The sequence below is a fragment of the Rhea pennata genome, chromosome 3, assembly GCF_028389875.1.
Source record: "Rhea pennata isolate bPtePen1 chromosome 3, bPtePen1.pri, whole genome shotgun sequence".
Classification (NCBI taxonomy): domain Eukaryota; kingdom Metazoa; phylum Chordata; class Aves; order Rheiformes; family Rheidae; genus Rhea; species Rhea pennata.
Genome location: NC_084665.1, coordinates 126,083,214 through 126,089,386, shown reverse-complemented (window position 1 = coordinate 126,089,386; position 6,173 = coordinate 126,083,214).

The window sequence follows — 6,173 nt, the reverse complement described above, 5'->3', positions numbered from 1 at the left end:
GAGCAGAAAACTTGGCCTTCATTTAGGAGTATATCTGGGATCTACACCTGGAAAAATAAGTGAAAAATAGAAAAGAGAGATAAAAACATCTCATTATGAATGTAGTTCTTGAACCTGATGTTGCAAAAAGATTTGAAGATTTGATTGGAACAATGGGATAAAGAAGTTAAACAGTTTGAACTTTTAGAAAAAAGAAGACAAAGGTGTAACTGTGTGTGTGTGTGCGCGTGCATGCGTGCGTGTGTTTGGGTTCAGGGATTGCAACAAGTGGGAGGTAGAGATAAGAAATTGCAGTTGGCTCTTTTTATTGTTGTTTTGTCTTGGTAGCATTCCAAGGAAATATTTATCTTTTCTGGATTCCTGGATGATAATACATTTTGTATCACACTTTGTTTATGGTCAGCTTTTAAAAGTATCAGTGTCATATCTGAAAATCTGTCTCCTATCTCTGGAGAAAAAGATAAATATCAACTCCTTTATAACAGCAAAAATATACATTGAGAAAGAGAAAAGTCTCAGCATCTCTCTGATGGGGCAGTCTTGACTTCATGTTACAACATAAGAGCATCAGAAATGTCCTGTCAGCCCCTCTGATCCAGGACGTGGTCCCTGGCAGCAGGAATCCAATATGCTTTTTATGGACACCATGCAAGCCTGGACACTTTCTGTCAATCACCCATCTCATACTCCTCCAGCACCCACTGATGTGAGATTAAGTACACTAGAATGGACACTTCTGCCTATCCTTTTATTACTCTGTTGTGGACCTGCTGTCTATGAATATGTCTAGTCCTTTTTAACTTTGCTGGCAATGTCTGCCTCCACAGCTTCTCACGGCAGCAAAGTCCAGAAATTTGCTGTCTGCAATATAAAAAGGGAGATTTTTAAAGCATATTTTAAACTGAGCTTCTAGTTTCCCCAAGTACCACCATTTCCTGTACTGTGGGATTTGGTAAATATCAATTCCACATTCACCACTCCCTTCATGATTCCGCGAACCTTAGTCCTATCCATCTCCACCAGCCTTCTCCATTCCAAAATGACAAGTCCCAGGCTTTTTATTCGCTCCCCATAAGGCAGTTGCTCCATCATCTTTGTCATTTTAGTTGTCCTTCTCTGGACCTTCTCCAACTCCAGCATGTCCTTCATGGCATATAGAAGTCAGGACTACACGCCATACCCAAGATGTGGGCCCACTAGGATTTATCTTGCCTTCCTCCTTCCTGATGATGACCAGCACTGTGTTGGCTTTTCCAGCTGCTGGTGACACATTGAGCTGATGATTTCAGAACACTGTACACAGTGAGTCTAGGATCTTTCCTGCCTTCTAGTTCTGTGTCACAGCCTGGATTATTCTTCCCTAGATGCATTACACTGAATCACTTCTATCATCTATTATTTTCCCACTCACTTGGTTTTATGAGGTTCCTTGCAATACACACAGCTTTAAAAAGCCTGAAAAAAGATAACAAACCTTCAGATTTCACTCTCTCATTGATGAAGACATTCACAAAAATTGGTCCCTGCGCTGGACTGGGATACTCCACAGGTGACTGGCAGTCATCCTTGGTGCAGGTGGACCCTTGGTAGTTACTGACACATCAGTCCTGCTCTGCACTAGGGCAGACATGAGTCCTATATGTAACTACGGATAGAGACGAGAGCCTGAAGGAGCATGCAAACTGCATCCTGCAGATTGTCTCCAAGAACCCTTCCTTAGAGTTATACTTTAGAGGGATTCATAGAGAACAGCTGTCACTGGCAGGGAGACACAAGGGCCCTTCTTATCCCTGTAAGAGATGCAACTTGGCAGTGAATGGTACTCAGTTATTCACTTATTGAGCAAGGCAAATTCAGCCAAAAGCAAATCTTAAGCAGTGCTAGCAGATACCTGTGAGCAACTACCTTCTCGTTTCTTTTAATGCTTGAGAAAGACTCCATGCACTGCTTACTTTTAACATCTAGTATAGTAAGGGTTTTAAGACACAGCATAGACTAGTGCAACTCATGGTCTGAGGTGGCTCCTGGGGCTGAAAAGTGATGAAGCCTTCTCTAGGGAATGAAATCTCACTGTTTCTCTCTTCTAGGTTTCCATGCAAAGAGATTCAGAGACACCTTAACTACAATATGTGGCTGGAAAGTCAGCAAAAGGGCTAGAAAGTTTGGGGTTCATAAGAGAGTCTTTAAAATAGAGTAGAAATATATGTGCATGTGTCTGGGGATTTACAGGGCTGGAAGACTTGACTTTGAAATTTCTCTCATCTCTATTCTTGCTCAAATTTGGATCTACTATTTGCTTTCTTTGTCTTCTGTTCTCTGTCTAGCACATTGTTAAAGGTGACAATGAAGTATCTGACTACTATACTATCTTTCTTTACACATGGATGAGATCCATAAGCAAGGTTCATCACAGCAAGTTAACTAAGTCTGATAACTCGGTGCTCATGAGCTGGTCACCCTAAGTTCGTTTTTACATCAGGAGACACATAAGTACATTCAGGCACTGGCTCCTTTTAGATGTGTTTTAGAATGAGATAAACTACGCCTCATAAATGTTTCATCTCTTCATTGACTGGAAGAAGGATAAGGAGGTTATTGCATTTGCAGATGCTGTCACTGTGACATATTATGAGATAAGTCTATGCTCTTATGAGGTAAGTTTGATCCTTTTCCGTTTTATGATAGGAAAGGCAGTCTTTGTGACTAAGCCACCTAAATGTAGGTGTTTGTCTATCTTCTAGGGGCATGTCTCAGGTCTTGCTATGGTCAGATCTGGGTTTGATTCAGCTGATGGATACCTGGGGCATCTATGTGGACCTAAGGATCATAATACAGGACTTCAGAAAACCTGCAGTCTTCTGATATGGTCACTGGAGACCAGGGCTTTTCAGATGTGTGTGTCTCTCTGAATCATGTCCTTAGATAATGCAGGCACTGAAGACAAAAAGTATTTAAAAATGTTAAATTGGGGCAGGATTCAGTCCGCAATTGTGATAATGCAAATTAAAGTGTGCGCTTGTGATTCAGCTCCCCCCGCAGCAGGCACCTGTACATCAGGAGATAAACCATGCCCTGAACTCCTCTGATGGCACTGAACTACAGACTTGATACAGGCTTTGCTTATGAAAGTTCACTGTATCATACCTGGTTGAACATCAGAGAAAATTAATAATGAGGCTATGGCACTTGACTGAAAAAAAGGCCATTTGAACTTTCTTTGGCCTTCTGTTAACAAAGGTGAATTTGCACTGATTTGAATTGTCACTAGGTTTTTCTCTGAAAAACCTCCCATAAGCATTAGATAGCTCAGTTCACTCCAGAAGCAGATTAATTTTCCCCCTTTTTTAATTTAAGAGGGGAATTAAAGATAAAAAATTATTCATGTATGTGTTTTTATCTATAGCTGCTGCTATGTAAAGAATATATTGCATACATTATGGGAGATGGTAATTCCAGTCATGGTTTCATCAAGTGCAGAATAAAGAGTCCAACAACACTGGAAATAAACCTGCAAAGTAATAGGTCCATATGCTGCATGGAAATACAAACATAACCTTGTTGCAGTATTTATGCCCTTCTAATCATATTACACTCCAGCACATTTTTCATGAAAACCCATGTTTATGAATGCATGTCTTTGTAAGTGACACAATAAAGATATGTCTTTCCAGGATATTTTGTTTAAAAATCTGCAAGAGTTATCAGAATTGCTGAAATAAAATATGTGTGTATGAGTATTAATCAATTCAGACCTATTTCTGTAAATTTGAGTCTTAAAGTGTTATTTTTATTAACTGTTTCTGCTCAGAGAGTGTCACTGCTAGTTCTTCAGGGAAAAGTTTGGCTAATTTCATAGATGGGAGTGAGAAACAGCCAAACACTGTTCTACCTACCTTATCATATTATAAGGTGATATCTTAAGTATAGTAAAACCTCATATCTGCCTTCACTCTACCCAATAGCATTAGAGGTTCTTTTCTTCTTTTTTATATCCTGTTTGAGTTGCTTCTCAGGCATAAGATAAACGGGTGTTTGAGATCATTTGTCTCTCTTACAAGTGATTTTCTGCTGCAAAAACCTTTACAAAAATGGTCGCTTCTAAAGTTCTCAGTTCTGGCAAATCCCAGCAAATATCTCCCACAGAATCACCTGATCAAGAAACATCCCTCTGCAGAAGACACAGGCAGAGTGTTTTCGGGTATTATCCTACTGCTTGTAGGACTTCAACATGCTAAGCAGAAAATTAAGACAGAAATATGGGAAGGGACCTCTCGGATAATGACACTGGAAGCATTTTTTGTAGTTCTTATTGATTTGAATTGAAATAATTTCATGAAAAACAAGGAGGTTTTAGTGTTACAGGCATCTCACTGCAGTTCTATTCTCTTAAAAGCAGGAATAATTATTGTTTTCCTTATTAGCTGCCCTAGTAGTGCTGGGTATCTCCTGAGACTCCACCACGATAAGCAGTGAACAAGCACAAATATAAGCCGTGGTCTCTGCCCTTCTAGGCCCTTCAGTTATACCCCAGTTCAATGTTTATTGACTGTATGTAAAGAGAGGGAGGAAAGGGAAAAGCTCCTCAAACCATAATTTGCTGCCATCTTAAATTCACATCCAAGTAAACTTTTAAAAAATTAAAATTAAAACAAAACTTTTGCACAAAACAGCATTAGTTTGTGGTTTTTGGTTGCCCATTTTGAAAATCTCCACTCCTGTTTTTAAAAATAAATTTTAAAAAATCTTAAATTCAGCTCATTGCAGAGTGAGAAAAATCTGTAAATCACAGGACTTGCTAACAGAGGCAGCAAACAGACGCAGCAGTTTCTGCAGCCTTGTCTTGACTCTGCCTTGGACTTCTGGGGCCTGTGTTGGACATTGCGGTCTGCTGGCCCTTGTAGGACGAGGGGACTAGAGAGTGACTCTGCTAACAGGTAAGGGGAGCTGGGCAAGGGCAACTGCAGGAAGCCTTAAGCTCTCCTGGAAGAAGCCCCAGCAATTATCCCCCACTCTAGCTGGGTTTAGCTACTGCTAATGAGCAGTCTCCTTTACCCCTGAGTAGAGGGTGTTGGGGCTTTTGACACAGGTAGCCCTTGTTTAGGGTGGATCAAGTACCCTGTGGGTCGGTAGTAGAGAAAAGTCTATTTAAGAGCCAGGTCTGGAGCGCAGCTCCCAGACTGTAGTGAACAGGGGTAGCAGTTTGTGCAGCAAGGTGCAAGAGGACATCTTCTTCTGGCGCCAGTAGTGCCCTCTCTTGCTAACATGGTTGTAACTTGTCGTAAAGCATATTTGCCAGTAGCTGTGGGAATTGCTATATCAGCTGCGTCCGAAGCGTCGACCCAGACAGAGCCTCTTGCAGCAGACGCTGCCCTACAGGTCCCAGGCTGCAGGGAGTGCTTGGAGCCTCTCCAGAAGGTCTAGACTGATGGTCCGTCCTCCTGCAAGAGGTGTGCTGTTGTTCAGGATTTGTGTCGTCAAGTCAGGGAGTTGCGGGATGAAGTCAGTAGATTGTGAAACGTGCGAGAGAGTGAGCAGGAGATAGACAGGGCGTTCTCAGAGACCGTGCTGCTCCCGGAGTCCCAGTCCCCTGCAGCAGGGGAGTTGCTGGAGGACTCTGCGAAGAGTGAAATAGTATAGCATACGACTGTCGAAGAAGGCTGGAAGCTAGTTGCTTCTCGAACAAAAAGAAGAAAGGCCCCTAATCCTCTGGTAGACCTGGAGTTACAGTTGAAGAACAGGTTTAGTGCACTCCAGGATGAGGAGAACCCAGACCTGGCCTCAAGGGAAGCAAATGAGCTGCCTGAGCCTGTGCCTTGTTGGACCACTTGGAAGAGGGGACGAGTGGTTGCAGTGGGTGATTCCATGCTGAGGGGGACAGAGGTGCCTATCTGCCAACCTGACCCCTCCTCTAGAGAGGTTTGCTGCCTGCTGGGGGCAAGGGTACGAGATGTGTCTGAAAGGCCACCAAGGCTTGTCCGCTCATCAGACTACTACCCTCTGCTGCTCTTTTACGTGGGTGCTAACGATACAGAGAGCAAACTAGAGACAATCAGGGAAGACTTCAAGGCCTTGGGCACGGTGGTCAAGGATCTGGGAGCCTAAATGATCTTCTCATCGGTCCTGCTGATTAGGGAGAGGCATGGGAGGAGGAATAGGATGATTTGCCAAACCAA